The sequence below is a fragment of the Myotis myotis genome, unplaced genomic scaffold (assembly GCF_014108235.1).
Source record: "Myotis myotis isolate mMyoMyo1 unplaced genomic scaffold, mMyoMyo1.p scaffold_m19_p_40, whole genome shotgun sequence".
NCBI classification, from domain to species: Eukaryota; Metazoa; Chordata; class Mammalia; order Chiroptera; family Vespertilionidae; genus Myotis; species Myotis myotis.
Genome location: NW_023416347.1, coordinates 1647681 through 1660754, shown reverse-complemented (window position 1 = coordinate 1660754; position 13074 = coordinate 1647681). Strand labels below are relative to the sequence as shown.

At 46.5% G+C, this 13074-nt stretch overlaps 1 pseudogene; it reads right to left on the bottom strand.

The window, feature by feature from the left end:
- Positions 1–1557: 1557 nt before the first annotated feature.
- On the bottom strand, positions 1558–9148 carry LOC118654979 (annotated as a pseudogene).
- Between the last annotated feature and the right edge of the window lie 3926 nt (positions 9149–13074).

Here is a 13074-nt window from a genome sequence, read left to right as displayed (position 1 = left end):
GGGGGTCCCTGGGTCTGTTTGCTCCCCCATAGGCGCCCCTCGGAACGTCCCTTACCCAATTGCGCCAGAGGGCAGCACTGTTGCCTGTGAGTGACCATAAGCACGGATGAGTGGTGCCCATCTCCCCACCCACAGCCATCACAAAGCCGGGCACATCTCAGGTTGCAGACAACCAAAAGCACGCCCTGCACCTCCGACCTTGTCCCCGGGCCCAGCTTCCTAAGCACTATGGAAAGCAATGTTGCCAACCCACCACTGTGCTGGTGCTGGAGTGACCCAGCAGAGGCTGTGCCCAGGTTGCGGGCTCCATCCCCAGTAGGGGGCGTGCAGGAGGCAGCCAATCATTGATGTTTCTATCTCTTCCTCTCTGAAATCAATAAAAAAAATTTTAAAAAATAAAAATCAACTTTATTTAAAAGTGTGTGTGTGTGTGTGTGTGTGTGTGTGTGTGTGTGTATGCAAATGGAAGGGAGAAAATGCACAATGAGCTAAATGGGGATTTCAGGCAGCACCCACATTTAGGGACATTTCTGTGCAGCACTTGGTGAGTGTGGCCACACAGTTTATATCCAGGGAATGAATGAAACTATGGGGCAGAGGAAGGAAGGATAGAACCCAGGAGAGAAATGGCTGCTTAGGTTTGGAAGGTTAAGAATGTCCCAATGACGGACTCCTGGCCACCTCTCCCCGCCCTGCTTCACTCCCCAGCTTCTCCTCAGGCACCTCAAGTCTGTGCCTCTCTCCTTGCCCCAAAGCCCTGAGGGAGTGTTTGCAATAGAAAAGTCCTGTGTTCTGCATTTAGGGAATAAAAGCAAAGACAAAGCAAAACCAAAACAATGAAACTGCTCTTTGGTCTCTCCCCAGCACCAGGCTGTTTGGGCAGCTTTTCATGGGGCAGCCTTTCGGGGCTTTTGCCTTTGGTCCAGTTTCCCTGGCAGCCAGCTGCCCTGTGGCTTTTCCTTACACAGTTGGGTGTTACTCAAATCGTGAAGGGACACAGCTTTGGGGCAACACAGGCTTCCCCTCACCCTCTTGGCCCCTGGCGGCCGTCACTCTCAAGCCCACTTCCTAGTCCTTGCCGTTCTTCTGGTGTCCTCTGTGTTGTAAAATATGCTGTATCCAATCTGTTAATACCAGGTGGATGTACTTTGATTTAGTTGTATTTCCAGTCTGGCTCAGAATGAGATGTACAATAACCTCTGCCTATTTGGGCACCATTTATTTCATTTTTATTTTTTACCACTTTTTGATTTTTGCTGATAAAACCAGCCACAGTGACCTCCCTACAGCTCACAAATGCACAGGGCATGCTCCCTGCAGGCTCCCACCTGGAACCTGACCCTCCTTCCCAGACTTCCTCAGTGAAGACCCCACTGACCAACACTGGTTTCACCTTCCCCTATAGCTGCTGTCACCTGTCACAGGTATCCTGGTCCATTCTCTGTGGACTGTCCTCCACTAGAATGCCAGTTCCTGAGGACAGGACACTCAGTATTTGGGGGATCTGGAACAGCTGGGCTCAACAGTATCCACAGCCTCAGTCTTTATATGTGTCCCTTATGCATAACCATGGCTGCTGAGCATCCATACCATCTGATTCAAGTTCTCATCCCTACAGCCTTCCCTCAGCCCATCCACTTGAGGAACCTGGCCCATGAGCTGGCAGAAACACGATCACAGGCACCCAACCTCTCTGTTCCTCATCAACACACCCCAGCAGCACAGTATTCCCCAGAATCCAGGAACTATCACCTCATTTAAGATCTTCCATGCACAGGCAAAACTAATGGGGGCGGGGGGCACACCAACCACAACTCATCCTCTGAATGTGGAATTACACTGAGACCAAGACTCTCCTTCTGGAAACGCTTATATTGCAGAATGTTCTCACCACTGAAAATACACAGCACCATATCCTAGAGAACCCATGCTACCCCCAGAACTGGCTGGGTGAGGGAGTGGGGAAGAGGTGTGCTATATTTTTGATAAAAAAATCAAAGTGGAAAATAATCCCCAAAATGCAAAAACAGAGACTCAAAAACTAGTGGGTCTAAGGATTGTGAATGGGTTGACTGGAGGAAGGATTTTCTAAAGGTGAACTCATTTGGGGACCCCTGGCATCATGGGGATTCTCCCAGATACAGAACTAAGTTCATTTGCAGCAGGACAGGTGCCTGGGGGATGGGGAAATGCAACCTGGAGAGACCTCTGGATAGAGACAGAAGAGTCTTGGCCAGCATATCTCAGGTAGACACAGAACCCAAATCCCCCCCGGGGCCTTGCCTGGGGCTCCTCTCTACCAAACCCTCGGAAGGGCACAGTGAGCCCAGCTGCGGTGGGAACAACCCAGGCAAAGGCAGGAAAGAGTGAGGAAAGGCCGGCAGAGGCCCCATCTCAGGGCACCAGGGTGAATGTATGGTTTTTTTTTGGTAATCCTCATCTGAGGATATTTTTCCATTGATTTTTAGATAGAGTGCAAGGGAATGGGGAGAAGAAGAGAGAAATTGAGAGAGACATCAATGTGAGAGAGAAGAAAAAATTAGATGCCTCCTACATAGCCCCATATGGGCTGGGATCAAACCTGCAAATTAGAACCACAAAGTCATGCAGTCTTTCTTTCAAGGACTTGGGCAGCAATGCACTATAAGCCAATATTGGTCAAAGAGTGATTTTATGGCACTATGCTGTCCCTCCTAAAGCACATAGAAGTTGGGAACCACACAATATCTGTTAACTCTACCATGAGAGATCACACAATTGTGCTTCAAAATCATCCCTGGAAGTGAATATAACCAAAAAAAATAAAAGTACTAAAGGAAAAATACTTTTACTAAAATATCACAAACCAGAACAGATGAAAGAAAGAGGGTTGGTGAATTAGAACCTGGAACAATTCATCACAGCATAATGTGAGAACCACATGTCCCTGACAGAGGCCGCACGTCTTAGCAGAGGAAGGTGCCCTGGATGAACCCTGGGTCAGGTGCATTACCTCCTCGGAGATAAATGAAGATCCTGTCAGGAGTGGAGGGATCACAATGCTCTCAAGCACAAGTGACAACACAGAATGCATTTCCCCTGAGCACGCTGGGGTTGGGACTGATACACAGTCTTCAGGTGCGCCAGGTGGCAGAGGTACAATCTCTTCAGCCACAATTCAATCGGGTAGTAGATCTGGGCAACGCACTGCCTTCAAGCTTCATTTGTACTGGAAACATATGAGGAATCTAGAAGAGTGCATGTTCCATTAAAAGGGGTTTAAATTCAGGAAATTAGGTCGGAAAAGGGTTTGCTTCAGTGTTGTTATTTTAAGTGAGAAAAATAAAACGTTCCCTCAACATTTAACACTTCTCTCCAATGTGAACTCTGACATGTTTAATAAGGTTAGACTTTTGGCTAAAAGACTTCCCACATTCAGTACACTCATATGGCTTCTCTCCAGTGTGAACTCTGAGGTGTACAGTGAGCTGAGCCCTTTGACGAAAGGACACCCCACATTCTCTACAATTAAATGGCTTTGCTCCAGTGTGAACTCTCTGGTGTTTAAAGAATGTACTTCTTTCACTGAAGAACTTCCCACATTCAGTACACTCATGTGGCTTCTCTCCAGTGTGAACTCTGAGGTGTCTAGTGAGGTGAGCCCTTCGACGAAAGGACATCCCGCATTCTCTACATTCATATGGCTTCTCTCCAGTGTGAACTTGGAGGTGTTTATTGAGTGCACTTCTGTCACTGAAGAGCTTACCACATTTAGTACACTCATATGACTTCTCTCCAGTGTGAACTCTGAGGTGTCTAGTGAGGTGAGGCCTTCGACAAAAGGACTTCCCACATTCTCTACACTCATATGGCTTCTCTCCAGTGTGAACTCTGAAGTGTTCAGTGAGGCGATACCTTCGAGGAAAGGACATTCCACATTCAGTACACTCATATATCTTCTCTCCAATGTGTACTCTGAGGTGTACAGTGAGGTGAGCCCTTCGAGGAAAGGATATCCCACATTCTCTACACTTATAGGGATTTTCTCCAGTGTGAATTCTCTGGTGTTGTTTGAGGTAAGACTTATCACTGAAGGACTTTCCACAATCACAGCACTCATATCGCTTGTCACCACTGTGAACTCTCAGGTGTCTAATAAGGTTATATTTTAGGCTAAAAGACTTCCCACATTCAGTACACTCATATGGCTTCTCTCCAGTGTGAACTTTGAGGTGTTCAGTGAGGTGAGCACTTTGACGAAAGGACTTCCCACATTCTCTACACTCATACAGCTTTTCTCCAGTGTGAACTCTGAGGTGTACAGTGAGGTGAGTCCTTCGATGAAAGGACTTCCCACATTCTCTACACTCATACAACTTTTCTCTAGTGTGAACTCTCTTATGTCGATTGAGGTTAAAGATTTGTCTAAAAAGTTTCCTACATTTGTTATACTCATAAAGCAGTTCTCCAGAACACACACCCAGGCACGGAACAACTTTCAGGTTGTGGCTTGCAGCATTTTCACATTCACCCCGCTGGTGATGACTTTTTCCCCTGTGAAATTCCTGTGAAATCTCATGGCCACAGGGTAGCTCCTCAGTGTTGATAGAGGTGTGGTGCTTAGGAATATATGAGTTGTATTGCAAGTCTTCCCCATACTCCCTGCTAGTTGAAGGCACCGTAGATAAGTAGAGGCTGGAACTGCTCACAAAGGAAGCCCTGTCTATAGCTTGTTTCCAGGGTTCCTCTCCACATTCATTCCTCTGTTTCTGTTGAGGATTTGAACTGAAACAGAAGTCTACAGCACATGAGTCACTACAGAATGCTTTCTGCTCAAAATATGTTACATGAGATCCAGTCAGGTGCAAAATACCTTTTAACACAGAGAAACACTGCTTACACAGAGGGATCTTCTGGGTGATTGGAGCTGTCTTAGAAGTCCTGACCTGTGACTCTCCTTTTATAGATACACTCTGATCAGAACAGGCCTCATCACCATCAATTTTATGCCAACAACCTGAAAAGTGAGAAAGGGTACGGAAATGAATGTTGAATGTGGTGACGGGGAAGTCCCGTTACAAAAGTGTGTTACATATCACACATTGGTTCCATGCAATTCTCTGAAAATAAGAGATGTGCAAGAAGGATTAATACGAGGCTCTTGTAACTTTCTGGGCTAATGAAAATCACAACATAGGGAGGCCTCAGCAGAAATATGACACAAGCATGGCAAGCACCACATGGATTAGAATATGGATCTCCAGCTAATCTTTCAACTAAGAAAACTCAGCACAGCTTGTCTGCTGGGGACTGGGGCGAGCTGTGCAAGATGTTGGCTCCGTCTTATTCCAAGTAAAATTCAATAAAGGAGTAGCTGGTTTTGAGGACTACTTAGCACATATGTGCATGTCATAATACATGCTCAAGTCAATGTTGCAGAATACTGCAGAGTCACCAATGCAGAGAAACAGCTGATGAAGAAGTGAGGGGTCAGCACTGGGCCATGCAACACTGATTGCTATAGTATTCAGGGAAGAAAATATTACAAACAACTGAATGAGGGCCTTATAAGAACAGCCCATGGTTCATGTATGTAAAGATCATAATATGGCACAAACTGCTACAAAGAACCTTTACCTAAAGAAAGAGTGCAGAAGTTGAAGTCATGCATGTAGACACTGTCAGCCTCCCATGAAAGTGCAAGCTGGGACTCATTAAGCTCACCGCAAGATTCATGACTTTCAGTTTCCTATACTTTTTGAGGTAACAGGTGATAGGGATGTTCCTGGAGTCCTTTGCTCAGAGCTCCCCATCCAGTTCATCCCTGGCAGCCACAGCATATTTGACAGAACAGTGGGGAAAGTAGCAGAGGCCATGTTCTGGGTGTGGGAGAGAGAAAGCTATAGCTGACGAATAAAGGAAGAGAGGTCATCACCTCAGGACACTGGCAGAATGTGAAGGTCTTACCTACAGATGACACAAGTGCAAATACTTCCAGCATCACATCGCAGTACAGAAGTCTCTGAGTCTCATCAAGGATCCCCCATTCTTCCTGAGAGAAGGCAATGGCCACGTCCTCAAAGTTCATATCCTGTCATAATGGAGACAGTACAGCCCATGATCAGATTCACTCCTAAGTTTATAAGTTTGTCATACTCCCCACCCTCCACACCCATCTTCTCTTTCCACTCTACATATTATGTTAAATACCAGGCTTTCATCTTATGAAAGACACTGTCTTCTTATATTTCTGCTGATATTTTTCTTCCCACAACAATTAAGGCAGTTGAGCAGATAGAAGATACCTGAGCTCTGGAACTCCCATGTATGCCACACTGCCTCTTATCAATAGAGTGGGTGTTCAAAACAGGTTGGAGAGGGATGTTGACGATAAAAATAGTGTGAGTGATTTGATACTGGTCTCTTCAGGAAATAGACGTGTAGTCCTTCTGATTGTTCCTTGAAGACACCAAAAACATGGCATCACACTTCATCAGCTTGATCCCAAGATATGAGGCCCTTGCTTTCCACTACCTGCTGCACATAGTTCTTTGAACAACACTTCTCTCACACAGCTTCTTTCCCAGAGGCACAACATCAAAGGTAATGCAAATTTTCCAAGGTGTGGATAATTTTTTTTCTAATCACCTTTCTTTCCAAAATTGCAGTTCACACAACCTCCATAATCCATTTCTCTTATCCTTCTTCCTTACCCATGCCAGTGGATATTTACAGGACTGGGTAACACTGATGAATGCTATCTCATTCCCATCAACCAGTGTGTCACTCCCAACAAAAGGCAGGTGGATAGTTAAATGGCACCTAAGCTCTTAACCTAGAATATAGCACCCAAACACCTCTCTCTACAGGCAATTATCCTAAAATTCACCTTATTGTTACATCCAGGGACCACCATAAATAGACTCTTCCTTCATTCACTCTTATGTCAAAGTCATGATGCTGTGGCCATGAATTCACATTCACTCTCCAAGTGCACATCACTCTTTATACCACACCTCTCTCAAACGTGCAATCCCCACGTTCATCTCCTGGCCTTTTACTTATTACTCAGCATGTGTGGTCCAGAGGATGGTTGCCAAATTGAATCAGGATCAAGCATACTGCACAGACTCTGACAGTCCACACTCATAGAGGCAGCCTTGAGTCCTGCTATGTATACCTCTCTCCATGACTGTTTTTTTCCTTCAACCTCAACTATTAAGAACAACAATCAGATCTCAGATATCCATATCCCACCTCCTGTGATGCTGCACTTGATGTCCCTTCACTAGTCACAGCCAACATCTCTCCCTTAACCTTCACTCAAGTTCTAGCTCCGATGGCCCTCTGCAGCATGCCCAGTGAGTCTCACAGATGACCACTCAAGCCTCTTAGCTAATCCACAAGACTGACTGCAACTCCCCACGGCCAGGCCACACCAAGGGTCACAACAAAATCCTGGTGAGAGTTTAGAAAAGTTGTTATGTACCAGCCCTAGTCTCATCTTGTTTGAATTACTCTTTGGCCTCCAATTAATCTCAGGTATATTTATCTTTTAAAGGCCTTGACCACTGCAAAACCATTATCTATCCCCCACACTCTATATGACAACTTCTGTCCCAATGCTGTGTTGTGACAAGCCCCTCCCACAAACAGTGGCCCCAGCAAGAAAACCAGTCCTCAGGCTCAAACTTTCCCTTCTGAGCTACTACTACCATTACCAACCTGACCATGATTCCCTGTATTAAAGTGATCTACAGTCCTGGCTGATGTGTCTCAGTTGGTTGAGCATAGACCCATGCACGGGTGAGGTCACATGCCTGGGTTGTGGGCTGGATCCACAGTAGGGATTGTGCAGGTGGCTACCAATCCTTGTTTTTTGCTCATCCCTGTTTCTCTGTCTCTCTCCCTCTCTCTTCCTCTCTACATCTAATATCTATATCTATATCTATATCTATATCTATATCTATCTATCTATCTATCTATCTATTTTTTAAATATACCTGTGGGCTCCTGATTCATCTCGCTTTTTACTCCAAGCCTCTGCACATTCTGGAACCTGTCTGGAGGATCTCGCTCTCATTACACTGGTTGCCAAAAACAAGGTCCACGTCATGAAGCCCTAGTCCTGGCCTGAAGAGGCCGGGCTTAGTGTCTGTTCAAAGTCCCGGGGTCTAAGGGATACAAGAGCAGCTGACACTACCAGGACTCTACTATCTCAGAGGCCACAGAGTGTGAGGCCATGAAATAAGCTCCACAAACCCATACACCTAATTGATTCTGCATTTGCAAGAATTTGTGGAAAGAAAATGGCCTGTTGAGAGCCTGGCAACCACCAGGCTCTGTGGCAGCGGTTCTCAACTTGTGGGTCGCGACCCCTTTGGGGGTCGAACGACCCTTTCACAGGGGTCGCCTAAGACCATCGGAAAACATATATATAATTACATATTGTTTTTCTGGTTAATCACTATGCTTTAATTATGTTTAATTTTTACCAATGAAATTGGGGATCACCACAACATGAGGAACTGTATTAAAGGGTCGCGGCATTAGGAAGGTTGAGAACCACTGCTTTAGACCCCAAACAGGCCCAGATTTCCGAATCCTCCCTGCTCGGTTGCACCATTACGTCCTTACAAGGTGGCACTGCAGCCTTTCACCCTCTTCCCCCATCAGCCATGTGTCACCCACGAGGGACTCACCATTCTGAGCGCTGGGACCTGGGCGGCGGGACCTGAGAGGCCGGTCCCCAAGGCTGGAGGGTGAAATGGGGTCAGGCTGCGGGGACGCTGTGCGCAGAGAGGAGTCCGGGAGGCACGGGGACCCCAATCTCGGGCTGTTGGGCTCAAGGAGCCTCAGGCACACCCCCGCACAGCAGGCGCGCTGCCTCCCAGGCCTCTTCCCACTCCCTACGGCGCCCTGAAGCCTGTGAGTCTGTGAACAAAGACCTAAAAGGTTAAAATGACCGCCAGGAGGAGGAAGGCGGAAGTCCTGCCCTAACCATATGGGCAGACACCCAAATGCCGTTTAACTCCGCCCACATGAGTGCAGTTTCTTCTGGGTAATGTAGTTTTCTCAACCACCCAGGGGAGTCCCAGCCAATGTCAGTGGTCTGCAAACTGCGGCTCGAAAGCCACATGCGGCTCTTTGGCCCCTTGAGTATGGCTCTTCCACAACATACCACGTGCGGGCGATCACGTACAGTGCGATTGAAACTTCGTGGCCCATACGCAGTGCCGGGAGCCGGTCCATGCTTGCTGTTTCAAGGGACCTGGAATATATGGCATACTGTTCTTAATATGTTTCTCACCTTCTTGGCACTATGTGTTTTAACCAAGGTCTCTGAGAAAGGTTGTTTCCCCAGGTAGGGATTTTCCCCTGAAGTTAGGGAGGGAATAAAACCTCTTAACTAAGTGCCAGGCGGGTAATTAATCACTTTAACTATGACAATCATACTGAAGCTACATAATCTTTACTCCCTGGAATGGAGATAAGAAACGCCCTAACCTTTGTAAAAGAGATTGATAGGATTGGAATCAACTGGTATAAATACAGATGTAAGAAGACAGAACCTACACTCAGAACCTAGACACAGAACCTACACAGAATCTAGAGACAGAACCTAGCGAGAGAACATGGCAAAAGATCCTGGACTGAACCTGACTATAGAACATGGCAAGAGAACCTGACTAGAACTTGGTGACTGAACCAGGCTGGAGAACCTGGACAGAACCTGGCTGGAGAACCTAGCGAGGGAACATGGAGAACCTGGGGAACCTAGCAAGAGAACTTGAACACAGAACCTGGCTGGAGATCCTAAGCAGAACTTCTCTGGAGATCCAGACCAGAACTTGGCTGGAGATCCTGGCTAGGCTGCTGATCAACTGAACGCTGTCTCCGTGTCCTTCCTTCTTCGCCGACTCCGTCTACGCCTTTGGGGACCCCTGGACCTGCTGGGGTTGGACCCCGGCAACGCAGAAGTCAGTTTTCGGCCTGGGAGAGTCTATTTTGAAGAAGTACTGATGATGTTTGGCTCTGTTGACTAATGAGTTTGCCAACCACTGACTTGGGTGAATGAAGGTGTTGCGGCCCAGCAAGTGACGCCAGGGGAGGGAGTAGATGGGACCAGAGGCCTGGCTCACTGGAGCAGACTAACAGATCTCTGAGGGGAAGGAGGTGGAGAGGAATACAAGAGACCCACCAAAGAATATATACAGAGGGGGGAAATAGGAGACATTGATAATACTATTGAAAGGGCGAGTCATCGTGGGGCCTACATGGGCCGACTGCCGGGCCCCATGAGGCACAGCCTGACCACACTGCTGGCGGCCTCGGGCACCGACTCCCCAGCCCACGGCGGGAGCCTGGCGCAGGCCACCCACCCGCCGCCCCTGGACTGGATCCACGCAGCGGCGGCAGCGGCGGTGGGGCCGGGCGTGTGCCCTCGCCCGAGGAGATGGAGGAGGAGGCGATCGCTGGCACCCCCAGGGACGAGACGGAGGATGTGGACTTCCTGTCTGGGCTGGAACTGGTCGATCTGCTGGACCCCCGGCAACCGGACTGGCCCCTGGAGCCCGGGCTCAGCTCGCCCTGGGAGGGGCGAGGACTGCACCCTCCATCTTGCCCTGGGTTCTCCATTTTTGGGCAGAGCCATGTGCTCGGCGGGGGCTTCTTCCCGGAGGCCCAGGCCTCTGCTGGCCACACCCAGGATTTCTCTGGACTAACCAATGATAATCAAGGGAAGTGCACGCCATCAATATGACCACATCCTGTGTAACAAGACCCAACTCGGGCCTGGCCAATCGGCGGGGCCCACAGTCCCCTCCCCTGCCCTTACTATAAAACCCACTATCCCATCAGGCCTCGCTCTCTTTCGGCCACTGGGCTTACCTTTGTTGTATCGGTGAGTGTGGTCGGGGAGCCGAACCAGTTCAAAATGAAGGACTCTTTGCTTTTGCATCAGACTCGCTGGCTCCCTGATGGGCTTTTTGGGAACCTTGAAATCTGGGCACAACACTATCAACAATAAAAACTATATGTATTTTCATAAATTTTAAAATAATGTAGTCCAGCTGGTGTTGCTCGGTGGTTGAACCTTTACCTGTGAACCAGGAGGTCATGGTTCTTTTTTTTCTTTTTCTTTTTAAAATTATTTATTGTTTAAAGTATTACATATAGTATTACTTATAACTCCTTTTCCCCCATTGAGCTCTGCCCAGCTACCCCCATGCCTTAGCACATGCCCTTACCTCCCATAGTGTCTGTCTGTGTCCATTGGTTATGCTTATACGAATGAATATGTCTTTTGGTTGATCCATTAACCCCTCCCTTCCCTGACTTCCCTCTGAAGTTTGAATCTATTTGACACTTCTATGTTTCTGAATCTATTTTTGTTCATCAATTTATGCTGTTTATTATATTTTACAAATGATGAGGTCATATGATACTGCTTCTTTTCCTGGTAGGGCACATACATGGGTTGCAGGCTCAATTCCCAGTGTGGGGGTGGAGTCATGCACGAGGCAACTAATCAGCAATTCTCTCTCATCATTGATGTTTTTATCTCTCCCTCTCCCTTCCACTCTATAAAATCAACAAAAATATTTTAAACAATATATATATATGCCATGGACATAGACAATCATGTGGTGAGGGACTAGAAACAGTGGGGGCAGGGTAGAGGGAGAGAAGGGGGCAGGAGTATGGCAAAAATTGGGAATATCTGTAATAGAGTCAGAAATCCTATATAACTATGAACTAATTTTGTAAAGGAAGGAAAGTCAATGACTGCATTTAGAGCTGGGGAAGGCATAAAGAGAGAATATAAAAGGCAGGAGGTAAATATAGGGTGTTGTAAGTTAGGTTTAGAGTTGTTGGTCAGGAAATTAATACAATAGTTAATAAATAATAACACAAGAATAATCTCTTCCCTGACATTGTACTTCAGTTGGTTGGGCACCATCCCTTGCTCTGAAAGGTCACTGGTTCCATTCCAGGTCAGGACACACGCCTGTCTGGATGCCCTGTAGGTGGCGGACAGGAGGCAGCAGTTCAATGTTACTTTCTCTTATCAACATTTCCTTCTCTCTCCCTTCTTCTTTCTAAAAGGTCAATAAAAATATTTTAAATATATAAAAGACTTATTTTTAAAAGAGGATAAACTCTGTGTTTTGTATATTCACATCTGTAAGCCTGCTTTTGACCTAACCTCTATATGTGAGAGATATGTTTATTTCACATGTCTTTTCAGAGCTTTATCCATATGTCCCAGGTCACTACATAGTACACATTAGGAAAACTGCATTTTATTGTATGTCAGTTATAAATATACTTAATAAAGCCTTAAGAACCACTTCCAAATAAAGGCATGGATATCCCTGTTCTGTTAGGAAATTAAAATTGCAAACTTACATGGATTCTGCCATCTCTCTCCTAATTTCCTGGACCAGCCTTACCACAGAAGCAGCCAATAGTGGCAAGCAGTGAAGACTTTTGTCATCCGAATTCCCAGGAATTCTGACTGGTTACAAAAAAATATATCCTGGGACTGATTATAGGATTATCCCTCCTCAGCTCTGAGGTCTTCCCAGTTGAGGAAGCCTTGAGGTGAACACCATAGATGGGCCAGGGAACTCCAAAAAAATGTGTGTTTATTTTTTCTGCCAATGACTTCAGCCACAGAATACAGTTAGAATGTGTGTAAGCAAACATCACAGAAGCCACAGAGTAGGCACTTTTCATCCAATTTTCTGGTCTTTCCCACTCACTAGGAATACAGTGTTTCTGTTCTAATGCTAGTTCCATTTAAACCTAAGAGCCTTAACAAGTGACACCAGCCTATGAAATTTCATACATCATGGCACATGGCTCCTTTACAGTATGTGGGGGAGGAGTTCCCCTAAACATTGCTGAGAATTATGTAATACTTACTGAGAACAGAGAATATAATTCATATTGTTCACACAGGCACAACAAAGGCCTCCTTTCCAGTGTGACCGTTGACCTCACCAATAATAGAGGCACCAGGCTGCAAATTAGAACCACAAAGTCATGCAGACTTTCTTTCAAGGCCTTGGTCAGCAATGCAAAATAACC